Source organism: Miniopterus natalensis, chromosome 13 (assembly GCF_054644295.1).
Source record: "Miniopterus natalensis isolate mMinNat1 chromosome 13, mMinNat1.hap1, whole genome shotgun sequence".
NCBI lineage: Eukaryota > Metazoa > Chordata > Mammalia > Chiroptera > Miniopteridae > Miniopterus > Miniopterus natalensis.
In genome coordinates, this window is record NC_142093.1 from 29,922,904 (window position 1) to 29,948,358 (window position 25,455).

A 25,455-nucleotide genomic window follows, 5' to 3' on the forward strand; every position below is an offset into this window, starting at 1 on the left:
TTGAGGAGTTACCTAGTGCAGGAAACATTCTTCAGAGAACCATATTTCATAACATATGTGCAAAAGTGCAATAGGGAAAGAAGCCCTCTCCAACAAAGTTTGGAGATCATTCTGTTTACCTCATGAAAAATAGCTATTCACTAATTTGGGAAGTATAAAATCTTTATAAAGTATATATAACTATCTACTCTATGAAACTGAACTAATAACTGGTCAGTCTTTTTAACCTTCATGTATAGGTAATATTTGTATCTTAATATTTCTCCCAAATCTTGGACAAAAAAGTATCCTACAATTTTATTCAGAAGACATGGTTCTTTCAAGCACAATAATTTAGTTTCCTTAAATCAGTTGCTCTGCTCTGAAACTACTGTCCTGAAGAAAAACATTGCAAGATCACATAAACCTTGTAAGTAGATCATTGACGCCCCCATTTTTTTCATGATTTCAACATGGAAATTCACTTCACGGCTGTAATATGAAGTACATATACATGTATAGAGCACTACACCTGCCCTTGTTTCTTCCACCCTGCATGGCAGAGTCATTTTTCCCTTTTATAAATAGTATAAATGCTTTCACAAACTGTAAAAAAAAAATGATGTGAAAATAATTTGGAGAGCTCGAGCATGGTTTCCATGGCTACATAAAAGACTTTATTAGTGTACATTTACGATACTCTAGAAAAATGCAGTTTCTGCTTTTCCAATTATTGTGCCCAATATTTATTTCACTTGAATTTGAAAGAACTATAATCTTAGCGTTTAGCAGAATTTGGTTTAACAAATCCATGTACCATATATCCTTTCTGGTGATTAAAATCAAGAAAATCTTTCTTTTTCCTTCCTTCTTCCCTCTCCCTCTCCCTTCTTCCCCCCCTTCCCCCCCCCCCCCCTCCGGCCTTCCATAGGAGAGCTGATTGTGAAATCTCAGCAAAAGTCAGGCATTACCTGATCAGTTCCTACAACTGAGGCCTTGGAAGTGTGGCAACTGTATTTCTATTATGGACCTGGTGTGTTTATTACAGAAGCCTCTGGCAGCTGTTCTGCTTTGAGATCATCTCCAGTCTTCTCTCCACACACATTTTCAGAGATCTATGTAAATGCGTTTGAAGAAAAATAAAAGAGCACCTACATTACTGCAGGAGCAATGGTGTCTCCCTGTCACAGTGCCTCAGGAGCTGAGTGGCCGGGCTGGTCCTCTAGGTCAAGTTAAGGAAAGAGCAAGAAGGAAAGCTCATTGTTCCAACTTTATTATGTTGTTTATGTCAAGAATTCAAATTTGAAAATAGTTTCTCGTTTAGGACAAGCTGTGCGGAGTGGGACAGGGGCTTCCCTTGGTAGGATGTACACACTGCAACGCATGCAATAAGCTACGTGGCCCCAAGGGATTGCATGTCCGTTAGTGCCGAGGATACTGAGAAAAAGAAAAGGCACCACAATGCAAAGTTAAGAAGCATGCAATCTGAACATGGAGAAGAAGAGACTCTGGAGCCAGAGTGGCTGGATATTGCGGGAGAGAAGAGATGTGAGAATATCCAGGTATTTCCTGGTGGAGAGAGAGAGCAGAGGCCTAAAGCAGTGGCTCCCAAACATGGTTACCCAGTAGCAGCACCTGGAAAGCTTCAAAACAATACCCATTTGCATGTGTGATTTGCAATTGTGGCTATCATTATATTTCTTTGGGACAGCACTGGTCCCAAAGAGAAGAGCAAAAACAATTTCATTACTCTAGGAAAGCACCACTATTTCAAATACAGGCAGTCTTCACTTGTTCAAGTTCTGACATGTGTGGATTTCAGTTTGTGTTATTTTAGTTTAAATAATACTAGCCCTCAGCAACATGATCTAAGTTTTAGTTACCATGGTATATTAACTGTGAGTTATTACGTGAGGTATAAATTTCACTGCTAGCTATTCATTCCACAAATATCTGTGCACATCATGATCAGTGACCAGTTGTGCCAGTTCCTGCCTTCCCAGCCTCCTGGTGACTGGTCACTGCACATCTGATATTCAGTCAGCATGCACGGGCACTAAAGCATGGAGTTGTGTCGCCTTCTTATCTCTGAACGATAACTCACATGACCCCAAAATAGAAAATCAAGAGAGAATAGGCCAACAAACATGAACCTGCAGTAAATGAAGATAAAACGATAACGATGGAAGTGAAGTTTTAATTAAATGTATATGGAGTCATAAAAGAAATAGGTGATCGCAGAAATGTAGGCACTGCCATCATTTGAGAAATCCAGATATGCAGCCAGAGGCATTCAGTGAAGGCCAACTTACAGACTTAAATGGGGAAAGTATGATAAAAAAGATGCAGAGGAAGTGACAGCCAAAACTTCAAATCCCTGGGACTTTCTGAAGTTATTTTACAGCACTGAAAGCATGAAAACGATAAAATGTTGGAGACTGATGAAAATTTCTAAAGAAATATGACAATTTGCCAAAGCAAAGAAAAGAAGCCTATTCCATAGCCTACATTATAAGGCAAAAAGAAGGCAATCACTGTTCAAACTATTCTTGATAAGTTTTGTTGTTGTTTTTTTAACAAAGAAATAAAACACTTTAACTCTCATCGTTTCTAATGATACACTTAATGAATATTAGTTTTACTATTTTTTTCATTTCCTATACATTTATCCCTAAGAGTAAAATAATTTTAATGTTTTGACAAATATTTTTAAGGTTACAGAACAAGAGAAACAATAAAAAACATTTTCTATTATTAAGAGAATTTTGCAGTTTTAGCTTTGTCATTTTCACAGTCCTACGGTGAGACAAAGTGAGGACTGTGTGTATTAAGATGAGAGGAAATGTAGCCTAAGGTTTCTCATAGAAAGGTTATTGTTTAATGCAATGAAAGCATATTAAATCCTTGTGTAGAGTCAGTGTGCAGAGTTACTGCACTGTTCTTTGTTAACACTCACTAATACTGCCCAGTGGCGTCAATAGAATGGACGTTTTCTCCCTGATGGGACATTGTGATGAGATCCAGGGGGAAGCTCACTGATCATTTCTCATAATCCACTGATAGAGTTGAGACTAGACTATTGATTCTTAGGGCAAATTTTCGTCAACGGTTTGTCTGTTTTTTCATAATCTTAAAAAAGGAGAGCAGCACAGAGTTTGGGATTATATTCTGAAATAAGTACCTCTACGTACTGGGGATATTCTGTTATTAGTTCAGTACAAAGGGCCTTATGTTTTAATGATGAGCAGAGTAGTAATAATTATTAAAATAGATTAGCTATTAATTCAGTTACAGGGATATTGATGGCTTCAAATGGTACACATATTCTGAGAACTGACATTTTACTTCAGTTTTTCTTGGTTTGAGATGCTGAGTCAGCCAAGGAAGATTTGGGAGCAAGACCATGGAGTAGATCTATGGGCACTGCTCCTATTTGTTTTTGTTTCTTGTTTTGGATCTTGGTGAGTATCCCTTAATACTGATCAAAGCGAGCACTGTCTGGAGTACTTATTGGTTTCAATCTACCTCTTTTTCCATTGGGAATTATTTCACCACAATATGTGGGATCATATCTGAAAGTTACCTGCTTTCTCTTCTCATTAATTCTTCCCTTTAGCTTTCTTTATTATGTCTATGGCAAGTTTTTTTATTTTTAATATTTTGACATGAACTCACTCATAGAATCCTTACAGGGACAATGTGAGACAGGGTAGGCGTTTATATTTCCCTTTGTCACATGAAGAAAATGAAACCACAGGGAACTGGGTGACTATCTGTGAAGTCTGTAAGAATGTACCTGGCTGATTTCCAACGGCTGGGAGCATAATTGACTAAGGGCCCTGGCTGCTTCCTCGGAAATTTATCACAGGAATGCTACGGAAGGCTCATTCCTAGGTAACTCCAGGCTCCTCAGAATAGCTGACTTTGATTTGAGGACTCCCCAGTGGCTGTGTTTAATCTTCCCTGCACTGCCCGCCAGTCTAGGACACTTCTGCCCACCCTTCCTTTCCACTCCTTGACTCTGGGTCATACCATCTTGGTCTAATGGCTTTCTCAGCCTTTCTAGTCTTTGACCCATTTTCTTTCCTGCAGGCATTTCCACTAATAAAATTAGAGTAGGAAGAGCTACTACAGGCTTTCAGAAAGTGAACTATTGCTGGTTTTCAGAAACACAAGAAATGCAAACAAATTAACTTGATTCTGACGATTAATGTCCTGTAACAGCAAAATGTAGCATTTGCAGGAGGTCACAGGAAGGCCATTAAAAATCTATCTTACTCTATATGCCTCCACATCTACCTGCTGGAGGAGAATATGGCTTCTTTCCCTCTTGTCCTTTTCAAATTTAAGAGTGCCTCTCATTGATGTAACTAAATTAGAGCCCATCAGGCAAAAGAGCCTGGGAAGTGAGGTCATTTTACTAAACCCAGTCAACTTCATTTGTCCCATTTTTATTGTTGATTTTATTACTTTAAGTTGATTCAGAGTCAAACACTGAAATTCCTTAAAATATGATCAGTTTAAGGTTGACATCACTCCTTCTGTTACCTGGAGGTTCATCTTTCAGTCACTTGCATACATTGTTTTCTAGCTCACCTATGCTCTGCAAGTGACTCTGTGCTGAGAGGTAAGAGGAGATGGGTTTAGAGAGAGCAAAATGGGTCCCTGCCTCTTTATCAGTCTGAAGGCAAGAGGTCTTTATTTTCTAACTTTGTGTTTTGCTAACCTTTTTCAGGGGTTGCGAAATGGTGGTAATGAATACTTAAACATTTCATCTTCTACTGACAGCTTGCTTAACTTCTTCAAGGAAAAAATCAGAGTGTGGTCTGATGAAAAGCCAAGATATTTTGTATTTTTTCTTTTTATCATATCCTCAGCATGACTCTCCTGTTGAAGAATTTGTTTAATTATTGAACATGTGCCACCCTGAAGCCATTTATTATTCTAGACTCTGAGAATGAAGTGGAAAAGTAGGCAAACATGGCCCCCACTCTTGTGGAACTTTTATTTCTAGTCATAAGAGCCATCAATAAATGGTTAAATCAATTAAATTAAAAAAGAAAGATAGCCTGGCCAGGCGTGGCTCAGCGGTTGAGGGTCGACCTGGGGTCCAGGCGATCGGGGTTCAATTCCTGGTCAGGGCACATGCCCGGGTTGCGGGCTCGATCAATGATTCTCTCATCATTGATGTTTCTGTCTCTCTCTCTCCCTCTCCTTTCCTTTCTCTGAAATCAATAAAGATATATTTAAAAAATAAAAATAAAATAAAAAATAAATAAAAACGAAAGATAATTTCAGACCAGAGTGAAAATCTATGAACACAATTAAATAATGCAACATGAAAGAGATAATAGCTGGGTTTGGGCAGAGCATAATCAAGCATGTTCTGCCTCGTTAAATAGTTGCATTTATTTGATATCCAGAAGAAGTTTCTAGCTACCTAGGGGCAGAACATTCTAGGCAAAGGAAGCAGCTTGTGCAAACATTTTAATGCAAATTCCCTGACAGAAAAGAACATGGGATGTTTGGTAATTCAGAAGGTCAGTACGGCTGTTTCACAAAGGAACAAGGGGAGGGCGAGAGCTATGCAAGATGGAATTTGAAAAACAAGCCAGGACCTGCAGGGTTCTGTAGCCTCGTTGAGTTTGAGTTTTACTCTAAGTAAGTGTACATCATTGTGGCCCTGAAAACACAAGTGTTACACGCTCTCATTTGCATTTTTAATTAAAAAATGTGACTAAAATAAGTAAACCATGTTTGTTTTTTATCAAGCTTAACTCTATGTAATCACTACATTTTGAAAAACATTAATTTGCCATTATCTTTAAAGTAATATAATGAGTATTTTGAAATGGGTTTTGGTTGTATTGCTCTTAGTAATACATACAACACTCTGACATTAAAAATCTGAGAGTTGATTTTTTTTATGATTTCCAAAATTGTGCAAAAATTTGAAGACGATGACAACACAGAGAGTTTAATTGTTGCTTGTCAACTGCTTAAATATTAAAGATTTATTGATTACTTGTCCTGGAAGTCTCAACAGAGATCCAGACTGATTTTAAAGTCCTGAATGAATAATCTTTGCAAGAAAAATTGCAAAGTGATAAGAGGCAGAGAAAGGGGAGCGTGTAATATCAGGGAAGGGAAGTGAGTAAGCATTATGTGGAGAAATCCATCAGATAAAATTTTAGAGTTCGACACCGGAAATTACTTGCCTTGGCATGCTGGAAGATTCCCGTAAGAGAGAGAAGCACAAGCTTTACTTTCAGCCTCACAGCTCACAGAACGAAAGGGCCCCTCCTCGCCTAGAGAACGAAACCCAGCCCAGAGCAAAGGAGAAACACTCTTCCAGAAGCCTCGTCCCAGTGATTCGAGTTGAGGACAAAGGTTCATGAACCCTGATCCCTGTGCCAGGCTGTGGGCAGGGCCCCCCTCCAACCTGCCGCAGAATAATTCACCCTGTTGTACTTATGGCCACTCAGCAGCACAGTCCCTGCGCTCAAAGTCCTTCTCTTAGCACATTGTGCAGGGCAAATGGAGGTGTTTTAAGTTCCTCCAGGAGAAAATAATAACAAGAAACATTAGCCTCCTTTTTTCCAGACGTGGGTGCGAGAAGCAAGGTGGGCAGGCGGACACCTGCAAGCTGTGCCCACAAAAGGGCTTCTCCCCGAGCTGAATGCAATTTCCATCTCACGACTTCACTTTCACACTTTCTTTTCCTGTGTTCCTTCAGGAATATGCTTTAATTCATTCAATCAGTCAGAATTGTTGAACGTCTGCTTTTCTGTCAGGCAATTTGTTTTCAACATTAAGTGAGTTGAGTATAGAGTAAGTTGGAGTTAAGTACTTATGTGTTTGGGAGTTTGGGAGGGCCAGTATAGTTATTATTAGGGTCATATATTTACCAATTTATTATTTTTTTCTCTTCTACAACAATGTATTTCTTTTTTTCTCCTATAAGAGTGTTAAAAAACAGGTGAAGTGCTGCATAACAGAGGTATTTTATGAAAAGTAATATAAAGCTTATACAAATTGCACTTTGATTTGGGGTGAGAATAAAATTCTACTTAAATAGTTTCATTTCCTTTCAAAATGATCGTTATATGAAATGTAAAACTTACCTTTCTTACTTAGCATTTTATTAAAGATAAGTGCACATTTAAAAGAATTTTTTTTCAAAAGTGTAACTGCCCTTTTCCAATATTCTGCTTTATCCCATTGGACACCTACTGGGTAAATGAAAATGAGTTACCATTGATTCCAGCAGCAGAGACAGCACATATCTCAAATCAGTAAAGCATTTCTCCCTGAAAACATAACTTAAAGCCCTTACACTGCTCAGCCTCTAAACGTCTATATAATGTTCTTGCTCTCCTTTATTGCCAAAAGTCATACTTCTGTTATGAAATATATAACGAAGGGCCTTTTCTACTTTTGAGATATAATATCTCAGACTGGTTATTTGATTTCCTGTGTCAATCTTGCTTCTTGCTTTAAAATACAGATAATAATGCTTACCACTGGTCTGTCTTAAACCTTGTAGGTTGCCTCCTTCTAAGAATCAAGCATATGCTTTACTTTGGGGGTTCCTAAACGTTTTTATTCCCTCCTGTACCCCAACCTGGCTGTGACCCCAGGTTTCTGGGAAATTATGTTTGCTAAGCACACACACTGCTTCTGTATTCATGGAAACAGTTCAGTCTTCGTCGGGAGACCGCACAGTTCAGTCACCAAAGGGGACGCGGGAGAAGTCCTCTCAGCAGCACACGTATGGGACTGATGCCATTCCACATCCTCTGGTTGTAATCACTCCTCTAAGGAACAAGGGTCTGTCTGTGCCCTTGAAAATATCAGACCCTTCAGTGGTGGGGCTCATCACTAACCCAGGCTCCAGGGCTCACAGTCCTTGGGGCTATATGCTCATGACCTCCCCACGACCTTTTCTGTCCCTACATATTCAAACCACACACTTTGAGCTCTTACAGGTGCACCACTGGCTTTCATCTTGGCATAAGGCTCAGAGATAAAGTCTTACAGCCACTCCATCATCCATATTTTCCCTTAGAAAAGCTCAAGTAGTTAAATCTTAGGATTTTTTCCTGTTTAATTAACATAAGAAAAAGCACTGGGATTTGTTTAAAACCAAACCTCTAAAAGTCAGCATAACTTCTCTTTACAGAAAATAGGAGAAAATTAATTTGAACGTTCAAAAGTTTTGGTGACTAGTATTGGTGTTTGAATTTTTTCTCAAAAGATGAATCAGACCGAGCTTGAAAGCAACTCCCAAGGAGCAGTGGATTAACAGGCACAATTCTCAGAGCCAAACACTTGCAACTTTTTTCATGATGCCTTAATTTGAAGGAAAGCACAACAAATTATTTCTGACTGAAACTCACGATTCTTATTTACCCATGTCCCACACAGAAGCAGCGATTCCAGAATGTGTGTGTATGTGAAACACAGAAATATGATTTTAAAAGTGATTATGTTTTAGTTATGTGAAATACAGTTGCCAAACTTCACATGACAAACGTGCTTACCAGAGTGGCAGGGACGCCGCAATTGTTCCTGCACTGGTTTGAATTTAAATACCATGGGCCATTGAATTACGGATGGAGAGCAAGTATAAGGGGCTGCTGCTGAGGGGCTGCTTGGGGTGGCACAGTAAGGGCATCCTTGACGCTCACTGATAAAAACAGAGCAATCTTGGATAGAATTTGGGGGGAAAATTAGAAAGGCATAACTGAGATCAAACCAAGGATAGACATCTCCAGAGATCAGAAACAGAAAAGAGAAACAGAGCAGTGGGTGAGGCTGGATCCACACCCACCCGGACAAAGCTTTTCCCTGCAGGTCGTGGGACTGAAAGAGAACTGAGGTAGAGTCTCCAAAAGTATAAAAGTTAAAAATGACATAGCATTATTTTTCACCGAATGCCCTGAATCGACAGCTTTATAGGAAGCAGGGGGCCTAGGGAAGTGGAAAATACAGACATACTTCTGGGGATCAGGAACAAAATCGAGCCACTCTCTGGCTCAGCAAACTGATGTATGATTTCTCCAATGAAAAAAACATGGGAGAAATACTGTCATAAAAGCTGGTTATAGACAGGGAACGCTAGGGTTAAATGTAGGCAACTATAAATTATTGAGTAATGAGAGGTGAGTATAGAAGAAAGGAAGGTGAGGGGGCAGAGAGCGAGCGAGCAATAAAACCTTACTACTCAAAGTGCACCTGCACACCAAGATTCCAAAATAAATTCCTAAATAAATGCATAAATAAAGCTAACAAAATCAACAATCAATTTAAATTTACTCCAGGTTAAATTAGTTTTAGGAGACAGTGTGTAAAAACTTAAATAACATACTTAAGATGTTCATATATGAAGAAATGGTATCTAATTAAAATTATGAGGTAATAAAAATAAGATAATCATTACATCAGCCACATCATCATGTTAGAAGATAAAGATAGAAATATGAAAGAACCGTTAAGAGATATACTAATAAGAGTAACAGGAGGTAAAAGTGAATCAGTAGTGTCTGAGCAATGGCATGAAGCCTCAAGTGCGTGGGTGGTCTTTCCCGTTGTAAGTGGGGGGGGGTTCTTGGGGTACCGCTGGAACAAGCATTTCCGGAGGGTGAGATATGGTTGAAAGCTTTACTTCCATAGAATTTCACTCCCTCGGTAAAGCTAAAATCAAAGGCAGTGCCCAGAGTTTCCACTCCATGTTGCAGCCAGGTCCAGTTCCGCATCAGACTAGCTACGGCCTATGAGTCCGTTGTGTGTGGGGCACAGCCATGGGCCATGTGGGCAAAGCAGGGAAGTCAAGAAGGGGCACCCCCTGAACAAGAGTCCAAGGGCAGCCAAGAGGAGCCAAGGGAACCAAGAGCCAAGAGAACTAACTGTCCCAAATCTACTAGTTCTTGCAGTGGACATGCCCATTCTGGCTAATGGCCTGTTCCCAGGTGGGACAGACAGGAAGCACCTTCACTAGTCCCCCCAATTTACTGGGCATGTATCTATCTCCCCCTGCGCAATCCCTTCCCTCAGCGATCTGAGGGGAGTGAACTGGTGGCTCCGTGGCAAGTGCAAAGCTGCAGGTCCCTGGCAAAGCTGCCCAAATGACAGGCCCAAAATATTTGGCCTTCCTTTTGCTCCGTCCCTGTTATTAATAACTAGGTTAATTATAATGGTATCACTATTATATATATATTATACTAAAATCAAACAGTGGCAATTCAAGAAAATTACACATGAACTTCATTTATAAGCATAGATTTAAGCATTTTATGTAAACTAATAAACTGAATTTAGCATTTTATAAAAAGTTCATGTCAGAAATGCAAAGATTAGTGAATATCTGAAAATTTATTGATGAGTCGACAATTATGATTGGACAATTCACAGAAATGGAAACCTGAATGAATAATAAACATTTAAAATGACACTCAACCTCATTAGCAATCAAGGAAACGCAAATTTTTAAAAACAGTAACATTTAAAACCGTTAGATTGACCAAAATCAAATCATACCTAACTAAGCCATAGATGAAATAAAGGTGACAAGGAAGAGAGGCCTGTTTCGGAAAATTTTAGTGAAGCTGACAGATATTTTAAATAGGAGCTAATTGAAAATTACAATTGTCAAAACATACACAAACTCTTTTCCTTCCAATAGAAAAAGCCTGTGTTTGAAGTGTATTAAGAGAAGACACACAAAATAATTTTTATGTCAGGTGGGTGTGCACTTCTAGTTTAACAAGAATGCTCTCAGGTCAGGCTCCTTCTAGTCTCTCTGAAGTCTTTCCATTTTCCATTCTTTGACCCTCCTTCCCATTTCTGAGACTCCAGAAGGCTGCTGCTGCATCATTTTCTCTCTACTACCTTGAAACAGTGGTTTTAAAAATCTGCTTTGAAAAGCCCTAGGAATTGTATGCAGGTCCCTCCCTGATAAGCACCCGCAGTGAAAGAGAGAGATGGTGCCCACGATGCCATTCCACCCAAGCAGGTCTGCTTCTATCAGTCTTATTTGTTTATGCTTCTAGGCATGATTGTTTTTGAGTAAAAAAATAAAATTTGAGAACAAATGTGTTGGCAAGTCCCTAGCTAGATCCCTGGTTGTAACATTAGAAAAACATGTGGATACTTTGCTATAAAAATGATATCCATCTATAATATATCTTGCTGGAATTCATACAGTAAAATGAAAATCCATACTTTAAAATGTGAGGGGAAAAATGATTTCAAAAGAAAGTTGATAAAAGTTAGGTTTGAAGCTTATGGTAGAATTTGTATTTCTTATAGTTTCTCAGTTTTGATTCAACTAATGGAAGACTAGAAAAATAAAAAACTACGTTCTAGCCTGGTTGGCATGGCTCAGAGGTTGAGCATTGACCTAGGATCCAAGCAATTGGGGTTCGATTCCCGGTTAGGGCACATGCCCGGGTTGTGGGCTCGATCCCCAGTAGGGGGCATGCAGGGGGCAGCTGATCAATGACTCTCATCATTGATGTTTCTCTCTCTCTCTCCCTCTCCCTTTCTTCCTTTGAAATCAATAAAGATATATTTTAAAAAATAACAAAAAAGCCTAGGTTCTACATGACACTTAAACCCTCAAATTCCAACCAAGGCCCATACTGAAATAGTAGTTGTTTTATTAGTAATTATATATCTTATAATACAAGGATGGACAAAAGTAGACTTACCTTTGTGAATATGCAAAACAGCTTATTCTTATATTATTACTTATTAATTATGTATCATTTATTTGTGTTATAACTGTAAACCTACTTTTGGTCACCCCTGTATATATAATTATATATAACATATTATATTATATATAAATACATGTATAATTACTAATAATTATTATACTAATAGTGTCTTAGGTATATTTAAAACTGTGTGAGCCTTGTTATTAATATTCTTATATATGCATGTAAATACCCCACCAGGGCAAAAGGTCTGCATCAGGAATGTTCATGGCTGTAGTTTTGCATCCTGCAAAAAGAACTCTAAAATTTGGGTAGATTGGGAAAGAGTAGTGTGTTCTACTGACTTCTGAAGTGAATTATTTTCAAGATGACAAAGGAGAAGCACCATTTCCAGAATAAAAGGATAATCCCATTGCACTGGTAACCAGAACACAACTAAAATAGTGTTTTGTTCTTGACAACGGACATTCAGAACATTGACAAGTGGGTGCATGATCAGAGGAGACAACGAAGTTTATGGAGGGTCCGAGTGCAATGGGATATGCTGTCATCTGATGGGCGTTAGAAAGGTTTCAATGGAAAGTTTAGTCAAGAGAAGCCTTGGAACGTGGTGGTAGAAATTTTAGCTCTTTCAGTCAAAATAGAAGACTATAGGATAACTGAAGCTTATTAGCTGGAGGGAAAAAAGAAGACAAACTGTTGGAAGTTTTACAAGGCAAATTATACGGACAGAAACAAAAATCATGTGCATATACGTAAAAAATAGAATGTACTCCTTTATGAAGTCCTATACTTCACTTCTTTTCACACACACACACACACACACGCACACACACACACACGCCCCTAAACTTGGATTACATCTGTCCAAACTGTCGGAGAGGAATTCCTATCTTGGAAATGGATTTGCCCTAGAAAAACTCAAGGTCCCTTCTAACTCTGAACTTACATAAAATGCCATCAGAATTCTTTGAAAAATGCTGTTTGAATATTTTAGCTCTCCTTACAACTCAAGTATTAGAAAAGCCTGGGCTGTTTCAAGCAGTAAGTATACATTTATATATCCAATTATTTTATATACATTATCCCACCTTGTTCCATTCATCTGTTCATTCACTCAACAAGTATTTCCTGAACACTATCTGCTAACTATGCTAGGCTCTAGGTGGACACAGGTTGGGCTTCGGTGCCAGTTATTTGGGAAAGGTTTACCAGGGAATAGTAAGGTTGGACTGAGAAAGAGTGAAATGAAAGAAGACGAAGCCTGCACAGCACACAGGAGTGCATTCTCCAGGTGTCTTTGCTATAGGCACCTGGGACTGCATCTCTTTGGATTAAGAGTGCTGAATAATAATATATTTCAGAATTGTCTGCCCAAGAAGCAGAAGAGCAGAGGCTCTATCCATGCAGTCCTGTCCCCCACTGGTTAAGGGTGGCCCCATGGCGTGCTCACTTTCACGCATATCCCGACCATACTTGCATGAGGGCCTGGCAGGTTTTCATAAGCATTTTAGCCATGTAGTCAGGGGAGCCTCGGGGCAGAAAACCAGAGCTCCAGGGTGCAGCTGATGGCAGATGCTGCAGGGGACAGCTTCGTGAAGCTAGTTGCTGTGACCAGGGCTGGGTACAATGCTGACCCAGAAGACTGTGAGGGAATCTATGGGAGAAGAGTCATTCCACACTTACCCTGAAGCAGCTCTTACCTATCATGAGAATTTGGTCCTTTTACTTTGCCTTTCTCTGCTCTTTCCAATTTCATGTTTCTTATGAGGAAAAGATCCTCACATCTCCTGTAGTAAGGAAATTTGTGTGACCTCTGTCTACCTCCTGTTTATAAATGGCACTTGGGACTACTTTTGCACATCTGAGGCTCCCAGGCAGAAACTTTGAAATTACCACTACATTAAGCTTTAAGCAAACCACCTCCCTGCTCTGTTGTTATTTGGTGTGTGCAGCACCAGTGTGTTGGTGAGGTGGTGGCGATGTTTGTCTTGTCATTTACATAAAGAATGAAATAAGAAGACTGGAGGCTGATAGAAAGAAAAATAAGATGACTTGACATTATAGATTCAATATGGGTTGTTGGTCTTGAAAGAAAATAGGTACTATTTGAAATATCTAGGTATCTTGAAAGAAAATAGGTACTATTTGAAATATCTAGGTATCTTGAAAGAAAATAGGTACTATTGGAAATATAAGCATATCCAGAAATTGCCACTCCTTGTTTTGTGACATTGGAATGTTATATTCCCAAACATGACTTAAAAATATACAAGTTATCTTCCTTTGTTGTATTTTTGTGAAGAGAGCTTACATGTCTCTAGTTAAAACTGTATGTGGGTTCTGAGTAAGGAAAATGTGTACCCATTTGTTTTGCTGATATTCTGCAGTGTGAAATAGTTTGCAATAATGGAACAAGAAGAGTAGAAAAAGTTAATTACTATTATTAACTTCCTGTTAAGAATTTAGTGTTTTTAGAACATATCAACTCTTGAATATATAATCAAAATTACTCTTAATTAAAAATGAAAGCAAAATGACTTCTAGAATATTTTACAAAGTTACCTTCAGTGTGCTATGTTAATCATGGTTGACCTTTAGTGACATTGACACACACATTTCTCACAAAAGTCAGGGCAGAATTCCTTTACCTGTTTACTTTTGAAGGGAATGATAATAATTTCTATGAGCCATGATCAGAACTGTTATTTCTAGCAAGACGCATTAGACAACCATCCAGGTGTTTTTATTTTTAAAGCATAGCTGCATTCAGACAGGAAGGAAGAAAATGTCTTATGAAATCAGGAGAGGTACATGGGGTAAAGGAAGAAAGAAAGGAAAGGAAAGCATGAGTGGGAGTGAGCATGAGAAGAAGATGGAATGCGCTGGGTCTCCACAGAATAAAGTCTCTAGAAGCAGGAGGAGAAATCACAACTCCTTTTGGGGGTCCCACCACTGCAAGAGGGAGATAGGAAGTGTACATTGACTTGATTCCCATATATCCTGAATCTGAATGAAAATAGCCCTAAATTATCCCCCGTCTTCTACTTGTTTCAAATCCACTTTAGCACCCTAAGAAGCTTACTCTAATGGAATAAGAGCAGAAGCTGCCACCCAATATTCCGCTGGTTGAATTCAGGCCTGAGGAGTGTCTGGCCAGCATTCTACTTGTTTTTCATGGAAACCAAGTATGTGTTGGCTAGCTCTCAGCTCCCCAGTTGGCCTTCATTCTCGCCATCCCCACTGCTGCCCAGCCCGCTTCACTCATGCATGCATCTTGCCTGGACTCTGGAGGTCCTTGAGTTTCAGAGCTTTGTACAGAGAACAAATCACATGCAACAAAAACTAGATTGGTCTGTGGAAGAAACAGCTGGAACCCAACATCATCGTAAAGATTGCTTGGCCTGGAGATGGCAGCAGGAGAGCAAAGTCATATTAAGAAGTTAAGTTAAGCAGGGCAACCTCTGCTTCTTCAAAAGGAGGGGGGCCTCCGTAGACTCCACCCTGGTGAGAGCTCGGGCAACTGGAGCTGACTGTGATCACCGAGGCCCCAAGAGGCCCCCAGGAGGGCTGCGGACGCCCCTCTACCTGCCACGCAGCGGTCTGGGCGGGAAGGCGCGTGGGAGCAATGGCTCCATGGCCTTGGAGGCGGGGAGGGCAGGCCACTTTACACTGTGCTGCTCTTGTCTGAGATGTCACCTGTATGAAACATGAAACAGAGGGTATTTGTATTAAAGTTTTCTATGCTGGCAACTATTTATACACTATGTCAAATGTCTCCTAAGTAGCTATAACTTTAAAACACTCTAAACATTTTATTTGCCATGAATTTTTCATCTTTGTGTCTTGTTTCTTTGGCATAATTTATTAAAGTGAAGTATAGCAGTTCTTACAGTTTAATTTGATTTTCAGGATATGTCATTTCTTATCTACACAAAAATTTCAAATTAAATGCTACTTTGAAATAAGAATTCCAAACATATATTTTTTTCTGAGATGTGGACATTTATTAATAAAGTTTTCTCTACTTCTTACAAATAAGTAGGTGCAAAAAGACAATCAAATTGAATAATACTTTTTTGTGGGAGAATATAAATGATAGCTAAAAAGTCAAAGTTTATTTAAACATTGGTGAAGTATTAAATTAGCATACCTAAGACTTCAAGAGAACTTAAGTACCAGTCACCCTCAGAATCTTTGCATGGTGCACAGAATATATTTTTATCTTTTGTTGCTTACTTATCTCTCCAATTTAATCTAATCTTTTCACTACCCTCTGACCCTCTCTCACCCTGACTCCTACTTTATGGAAAAACTTATAGTCTATAGATGTTCCGGCTGTCTCTTTGAGCCTTTGCAAATGTTAATTCCCTCTTGGTTCTTCACCTCATTTCTATTCTCTCATTAATCAAGGTCTTAATCATCATTGGGTGAACTTTTTAAAAAATGGCTAGATAGTAATTATTTTAGGTTTTGTGGTCCAGAGAGTCTCTGTTACAACCACTCTACCTTCCTATTTTAGCAGTAAACCAGCCACACACATACGTAAATGAAGGTGCATTGATGTGTTCCAGTGAAACTCACACAAACAGGTGGCCCAACAATGGGTCATAGTTTGCTGATCCTTGTTTTAGAACTGAATTAAAATATAATTCTTCTGGTGCGCATTCACTGAGCTCCATATACAAACAGGCATCATACTCTATTGTAATTTTTGGATTAATTTTCAGAATTTCAGAGTATATTGCTAGACATGAGACACTAGAGGTTACAGCAAATGGATTAATAATTTCTCTGCCACCTGGCCAGTGTGGCTCAGCAGTTGAACATTGACCTATGATCCAGGAGTTCACAGTTCAATTCCCGGTCAGGGCACGTGCCCGGGTTGCAAGCTCAGTCCCCACTGGGGGGGTGCAGGAGGCAGCTGATCAATGACTCTCTCATCATTGATGTTTTTATCTCTCCCCCCTCCCTTCCTCTTTCTGAAAATAATAAAGATATATTTAAAATAATAATAATTTCTCTGCCATAGTATATGATAATTGTTCATTTGATATGAATAAACTAAGACACCTTTGTCTATTTTGAGGCATGAAGAATACATATGAATTCATCAAATTTATTTTTATTTCATTTTTTTAGACTTTTTATTGATTTTTAGAGAGAGAGAAAGGGAGAAGGAGAGAGAGAAATATCAATGCATGGGAGAGCGAAACGTCTATCAGTTGCCTTCTGCATGCCCCCTCACCAGGGATCGAGCCCCCAACAAGGGTATGTGTCCTGACCAGAAATGGAACTGGCAATCCTTCAGTGCAGAGGACAACACCCAGCCAACTGAGCCACACCAACCTCCAACAATAGAGTGTGGAAAAATAACAAAGCCAATTTTCAGCACTGCCTAGAAGATTACTATGTCTCAAATGAAGAATGTCCGACTGATCTTTTTCTATTTTGTGAAAAAGAAAAACAACTTTATTTTTTAATGTGAAAAAAATTTGTTGGAAGTTTATGATTATGAACTGAATTCTTCTCTAGAAATTTGGATTTTTATGCAGCATATATGGGGTGAGAGTAGTATTGGGTAGTGTTATCTAAATGTTATTTTAAAACTAGTTATGATTTTTTATCAAAGGCTGTAACAATTCAATAGAGAGTGTACATATTATGTATGTTGATAACACCAGGCAGAAAACCCCATTTAAATCCTAGAGGGAAAAGATTAAAATATTTCATTGACATTGGCAGAAGTATATAAAGAAGTTATGTTTCAATAGACTAAAGCACAATATGACTATTTGCCTGAGAAAAAGTAGACAGATACAAAATTAAAAATAATTCCCATGACCTGGTACAGTAGGAAGAGTTTCTATGGAAATAGAACAAATGGTGATTCCATCACAAACATAGAGCCTTACTGGCCACAATAATTAAAGAAGCCCATTTGACCTGGCATATTAACTACCTTCAAATACCTTTCTCTTCACAGAAGCCAGAGTGACATTTTAAAATCCTCTAATAAATGTCTATGGCACTTAAAATAACGCCTTCACACCACAGCATTCTCTCCCAAGCCCTGCACCACCTCGCCCTGCCAGGCTCTCTGATAAACACCTTCGCCTGCACTGCTTGCCCAGCTCCAGTCCCACCAGCCTTTTGGCTGTTTAGAAAAGGAGGCATTTTCACCTTAGGATTCTTCCTCTTGATATTTCCTCTATTTGATAAACTCTTTATCTAGATTTTTGCTCCTTCCCTTCATTCAGGTCTGTGCTTAAAGGTCACCTTCTTGGAAGACCTATCCTAACCAAACGCTTAAGGACCCTTTGCTCCTACTCCATAATGCATGACTTGAACACCATCTGACTTTATCTTATTTTGTTCTTTCTCTTTTTTACTTTCTTTTCTTTCCTTCCCTCACTCCCTTTAATGGCAAAGGACCTTCGAAAGCAGCAAGCATCCCTTGATTATTTGTAGCTATCCACACTGAGAAAACCCCCATAATTACAAGGATGTTTATGAGAGCAGCCCTGCTATTTCAGGGAATTACATTACAGCTCACACTAAAAATAAAAGGGCAGCACATTTTACATGCTGGAAGCTGGTTTCCCTTGATAGATGACTTGCTTTTTCTATAGACTTAAATTTGTCCATTACCATCTGCTCTTCAAGTACTCCAGAAAATACAATATTGCATTTTGAATTCCCTTGAAAGTAAGTTATTCTTCCTCCCTACAGATTTCTTTGCTGGATTCATAGCCTTACCTGCATACAAATGCCCAATATTTGAGGAGCTCTAGTAATTTTGTGCTTCATTGTAGAAAAAACTTGGGAGAGCATGCAGGCAATTACTCCCATAATGCTTTGGGTGTGATTGAAGAATGACAGAGGGATTTTTGTTTTAAGGATGGCTTTTTAAAAAGCATTATTGCTGAAGCAGCTATATAGTTTTTTTGTTGTTGTTTTTCTTTATTTATTCATTCTTTCAACAAAGATTTATTGAAATATTTATCCTTGAAACTGTTTTAGAAGGAAAGCATATCCTCTCTACCTAACACACTCTGCAAATCCAGGTGGTCCACACTAAAACTTTTTTCTTGGATATTTGGTCCTTTGGTTTCATTTAAAAGTCGCTTTGATTAAAAAGACCTAAATCTGCAAGTAGCCGTGTTAATTCTTTTTATGTGGTGAATTCCCTAAACAACAGGCTTCGGGGCAATCCCCAGGTCCTTGTCCTCAGAGAGGAGGAGAGAAGCAGGAGAATCAGGGTTTGAATACTGGCTGGACTAGAGCCTTAAATGTAGTCTACAGTATATAGGTATTTGTTGAAGAATATGAGAGGGTGAGCAGAAAGCACTAAGGTAAATCTTCCCTGTTGTAAGATATTGCTCTGAGCCAGCCTTTCTTCCAGGCATTTTGACTTTGCCTTTGACTTTCAATTCAACTCAAGTCCAACTTCATTTCACTCACTGGGCCGGGAATGAAGATGCTCCCTTTGCTTGTGACACTGATGACTTCCCAGGGGTTCTAAAGCATTTTCATATAGATCTCGATGTGAGGACAATCAAGGCATTCCTCCTGTATCATTAATTAGTCCTAAAACACTCTCACTTTAAAAAAGTTCACTAGAGGTTACTGTAAAGTTTGCAGACATTTAGAAATGGTGCAACTGGTGTGCCATGAATTGGTGAAGGGCTGAGAAAGTGAAGGAGTTTGCATGTGAGGTGCTTATCTAAGGATCAGATGAACCCGATAAAACTTCCCGATGTCTCATTTGTGAAACAGCAAGGGGTAGTTTAATGTCCCTGGAGTCACCTCTCACGCTGTGACTCTGATTGCAGCTCTCTTCTTCTCTTTAGGCATAAAACAGGCAAGTGTTCAGTGCCAAAAGCGAGGGAAGCTGCAAAAGCTCCCCACTGACTTGGAGGGGGGGGCTAAGGCCACCTGAGACAGGTTCCAACATGGGACCTGATTGCTGACCTCATTCCTGTGCAAGCACACCACGGAGAGAATCGCACTTTGCCACCAGCACTGGTATTTTTCTTTTCTTTGTTTTTGCATAGCAAATTAGAAAAACTCATTATTTTATTTTTACACCATTATTTTTAGATCTATCTAGAATCCAATCACTTTAAGGCTGAATGAGACCTCGAAAGCAATCCAGTCTTTTTCTAATGCATATATCGCTTTGTAACACCCATTAAACTGATTTATCAGCTCCAGCACTTTAAACGCCTTGGAACTTACTGCGTCATCAAACATCCTATCCCATTCCATTTAGCAGCTTTGAGTGTAGAAAGTTTTTTTCCTTTATTGAGTTGAAATCTGTATCACTTACCCCTCTGTAATCTGAACCCATTAGTCCTAATTTTGCTTTCTAGAAGTACACACTCTCTCATACACACACATACACACAGAATGCTCTCATTTACTTGGCAATCTTTATCATATTTTAAGCCATCTACTATATACTCACAGGGCCCTTTTAAAATAACGAATCATTCCAAGTTTCTGCAATCATTTTTTTTATATATATTCACATATACACACTCTTTTAAGAAATAGAAGAAATTTTAGAAATAATCTAGTCTATTTTTTTCTACATAGACATTTCTACATGATACTAATTCTGGAGATGGTACTAGTACAAAGTTCATAATAAGATCCTGATTTTTAGTTCAGTCTTCTTAGGCCTGTGATTCCTGACCGTGGACGCCTCATGCTGGAGTTATGTGAAGGGAACCTCATGATAAGTGACACCTGGAGGAGTGGTTGAAATGATACAATATGAAACTCTGCCCTGGTGAGTCTCTGTACTCAGATTTCTGTACCTGACTTCTGTACCTGGTCCACCTAATAGTTATTGTCTTTGAGGAGTGACATCCTGGGGGGAAAAAAAGTCTTCCCACACCTTCAACAGTTGATGGTTTTAAAATTATCTTTCCTTCAAACACCCCAAGTCACTATTGAGAGCACTCTAACTTTAAAATTAATATCAGTGCTTGTCAAATATAAAAAATACAAGTAATAGCAAGGATACAGAAAACAAAGCTTACTTAGGAGTAAATGCTATATAAAAAATGTTTTGAAAGGATACGAAAAGCTATTTAAGCTATATTTTTCAAATCTGGAAAGACAACCAACCATAAGTTAAAGAAATAAAGAAATATATAACTTTTGCTTAAAATTTCTTGCATTACTACTCAATACCTTTTCATTTTGACCTATTACCTGTCACCACTCTTTTCTTCAAAACCTGAGGTTTTAGCAGTGTAAGATAAATATCAAGAAACCATGGATATTTACCAACCTGATCCTACTTTTCCACATTTTTATCTACTTTTTATTTCCATGTTCCCCTTGATTTAAAAGCTTTAGCTTTGTGCCTGACAATGATATAATTTATTATAAACTTTTACATATATTTAGGTTACATGTAATGATGAAAAAATAGCAACTTTAAAAAATGTAAGGTAAATCTCTTATTATAGTCATTTATTTATTTTTAATTTTAAGGCTACCCTATTATGGGTTTAATTTAGAGTGTTCCAAAATTGAAAGCAATTTATTTGAATAAGTGTAAGAAGCACAGCCCTTAAGTAAAAATTGGACTATATCCTTTGCTTGTAATTGGATGTCTTCCAAATACAACTTAGTAAAAATTGGTTTATTCTTTGTATAAATTGGATATAAAATTAAAGGTATCAAAACAGTTTTAGGAATATCCTAGAGCTAAAGGCATGCCAGTTATTTAAGTTTAAAGATCATTTAACAGTACAACTATTAACATTCCTATACCAGAGAAATTCCTTTTCAAACACTGGATATAATTTTCTCTTGAACATCACTTTTATAGCATCCAGGCTGGGTGCTACACAAGTATTTATTTTGCCAGGTTGCCAAAATTCTCAAGGCATTTATTCTCAACTTTTTAAAAAACAAATTTGCTTTTTCCTAAATTGCTTCTGTACTCAAGAGAGCCTCAGTAGTTTATCTTAAGAAGTCTTAAATGTGTATTATTTACCACCCATTTTCATGTTGGAATTTCTTTTCCTTCTGGTTAATTGGCCATTAACACTAATAGTATGTGAACAATGGGCATAAAGCACCATAGAAACCTAGAGAAATTCTATGAGTATTTAATGTTTAATGCGTGTGTTACTGAGATTATGAAAACACTTGTTTACTGCAAGGCTCTTGGGGTCAAGGCTGACTATTTGTGGGAGGAGCCACGCTTGGCCTCGGCACCCCCCCCCCCCCCCCCCCCCCGCTCTCCCTCACTCCTGCAGGTGAGCCCCAGAGGGGATGCTGCCCTCCGCCCGCCTCTGGGTTGATTTATATCCATCATTTTCCTTTCCTGGAAGTGTCATCTGTCCTGCAAATCAGCACGAGGCCCCAGAATTAACAGCTGGGAGGAATAAACTGGTGTTGAAGATGAACAGCCCTTTACCTGGGCGTGATGTGTCACCTATAGTTCACTTTTCATCGTCCTGTCCGGTAAAGTTTATTTGGCTATTTGTTCTACGTTCCTGCGGTAGAGGAGCTAATTGACCTGCGGTACAGTTTGTTCAAAGGGTTATATCAGGAGAAGGTTTCTGCTCTCATTCATTGGAGGACCGCTTTTTCATAACCTTTCAAACTGAGAAAAATCTCCAAGATATTTTAAAAACAGGCTCAAAACTGTCTTTAGTGCCCTATAATTTGAATGAATTTTTAAAAATTAATACATGGATTCTAATTTATTATAACTTCAACTAAAAACCAAAATAAACAATTCCTCAAGTACTTATGCAGAAACAAGGGGTGAAGACATGGGGCCGCTCAGAAAAAAGGTGCATCCTAGACACCCAGAGGCATGTTCATAATAATGATCGTTCACAGCAGCATGTGAGCCACGCTACAGCAGGGACACACTATATTTACAAAGTAGTTGGCAGACGACTTTTTAAACTGCATTTACAAAGTAGGGCTTGGGGCAGTGATGGAAACTTCAAGAAGCAGGGTCGGCTCTGCTCTGGAAGCAGTTGGTAGGGAAGGGGTGCGTTTCAGGCCACAGTCGCTCCTTTTGAAGTAACTTCCTCAGGCAGGTCATCGACTTGTTCGGAATCTACTTGCTCTTTTGTTTGTTGAGCTGTTGGACATATCTGACTTCAGGGGCTTTCTAGCCAGACTTAGGCTTCATTTTGAGAACATTAATTTTAGACCAGCAATAGATGTTTTTGTTCCGCAGAGGATAACAAATTCTACCAACTCCGTGGTCACCCCCTTTTTTTTTTTTTTTTTGGTGAAGGGTTAGTGAGGGGGTGAAGGGTGGGGAAATTAGAGGGCAACACAGAAGCATCATATTTGGGACGTAGAAATTTAAGATATTTATGGACCTGAACAGCAGCTTGTCAGTTCAATGTAGAATTAGCAATAAGGCAACAGCTAAGGCTTTTCAATTCTAAGAAAAATAAGATTGGCCATTCACCCATTTTACAATGCCCCATAGTTTTAGAAAGGGGAACAGGAAAATGCCAAGTTGAAATACGAGCTGGGGAAAAAATGTGTAGCATAAATGCTTGAAAATCCAGCATGTTATAGGGTTCTGTGGTTATTTCTTCAAATTATTTTGAAATAATTTTAAATGTACAGAAAGTTTGAAAAACTGAACAAGACATTCATGTATACCCTTCACCCAGCTTCTACAAATGTTAACAACCTACATAGCCACAGTACAAATTTATAATCAGGAAATTAACATTGATATGGTATTATTAACTACACTACAGGCCTCATTAGCACTTCACCAGTTTTATCCTGTAATGCCATTTTTCTGTTTTAAGATTCAATCCAAAATTCTGCATGGCGTTTAATTGTTGTGCCCCTTTAGTCTCCCTCAGTCTGTGAAAAGTCTTCAGTATTTCCTTGCTTTTCATGACTTTGACTTTCTATGAGTACTGGTTAATTATTTTGTAGAATAATTTGGGATTATTATTCAAATCTGCACTCTCTGATGTTTTCTCACGGTTAGATTGAGGTTATGTAGTCTTGGCAGAATACCGCAGATGTTGACTCTCTCTCAGTAAATAATTTTAGGGAGTATAACATGTTGATATGTTTTATCACTGATGAAGAGATAAATGTTGGCAAAGATGTGAGAAGAGGGAACCATTATACACTGTTGGTGGCAATGTAAATTGGTATAGCCACTATAAAAGACAGTAAGGAGGTTTATAAAAAAATTAAAAATAGAACTACCATGTGATCCAGCAATCCCACTTCTGAATTTGCATCCAAAAGAATTAAAATTGGGATCTCAAATAGATATTTGCTCTTCTATGTTCATTATAGTATTATTCTCAATAGCCAAGATACGGAAACAAGCTAAATGTTCATCAACTGATGAATGGGTAAAGAAAATGTATTGTATACACATACAATAGAATATTACTAAGCCTTAGAAAGAGAAGGAAATCCTACCATTTGGGACCACTTCTAGGATGGGCCTAAAGGACATCATGCTAAGTGAAATAAGTCAGACACTAAAGGACAAACACTACATGATTGTCTGCAACCGACAACGAAATTAATTGACAAGCATTTAAAATGTAGCTTTTCTTTAAGGTGTATAATGTTATCACACTGTAGTTTAATTTGCATTTCCATAATAACCAAAATAATATGTATCTTTATGCACTTCTTGGCTATTCATGTATCTTCTTTTGAATTGTCTATTGATTTTTTTGCCCATTTTTATATTTTTAAATTGTAATGTATTTTATTGTTGAGTTGTAGGAATACTTTATGTATTCTTGATTCAAGTTCTTTGTCAGATACATATTTTCTAAATGTTTTCTTCCAGTCACTGATTTACACATTTTTTATTTTTTCCCCTCTAGATTGTGTGAGAGCTCAGACTTATTTAGAATTGTGTGACAGAACTCTACTTCAGCTCTTTGAAACAAAAGAATGTGGGTTTTGAGAATTTATTGTAAGAATATAACAATATCTTATAAACTAAAAATAGGAGATATTATCAGGTCTCAGGAAAGAACTAGAACAATACACTATGCAAATTGGCGATCCCTCTCCCTGTTTTTGTCTTCACACTGTCTTTACTGATTCTCATTTTCTGCATCCCTCTTCCACTTTTAATAACCATTCTGATTACCCTGAACACACCCAGATATTCTAGGATAATATTTTTATCTTAAAGTTAGCTGACTATACCCTTAATGCAAACTTAATTCCCCTTTTCCATGTAACATGACATACCTAGAGGTTCTGGGATTAAGATATGAACATCTTTGGGGAGCCACTATTCTATATACCAAAAATGAATTTCTCATCTCTAACACAAGAGTACTAATAATTAAATTTCTCAAAGTTTATAATTTAAGGTAGTAATAATATCTGAATCCAGCCTTAATTGATTTTGATACTACTTTTAGATTAAGAGGGGGAATTTTATACAGAATCATTATATATATAAAACCAAATAGTTTCTGGAAAATTTTTGGTTAATCTTTATGGAAATTTTGAAATGTCATTCAAATGTCCTGAGTACATTTATCTCTTTCTTGCAGGTGGAAATCTCAGGGGAGTGTCTCAATAGAATATTCATCAGCTTTCCAGGTGTGCTCTTTCAGGGTCCTGGTCTCCACTGACTGGTCAGTGCCAAGGCAGGGGGTCATTGTCATTGTGTCTGGTCCTGAGGCAGCCAGGGCACCACTTGTCTGGTTTTGCCACTTTTGGGGGCCTGGAGCTGAAATACAACTGA

General features: G+C 38.3%; 1 pseudogene; it reads left to right on the forward strand.

The window, feature by feature from the left end:
- Positions 1 to 1,394: 1,394 nt before the first annotated feature.
- LOC107528689 (ferritin light chain pseudogene) overlaps positions 1,395 to 25,455 on the forward strand; it is a 60,823-nt pseudogene continuing 36,762 nt past the window's right edge.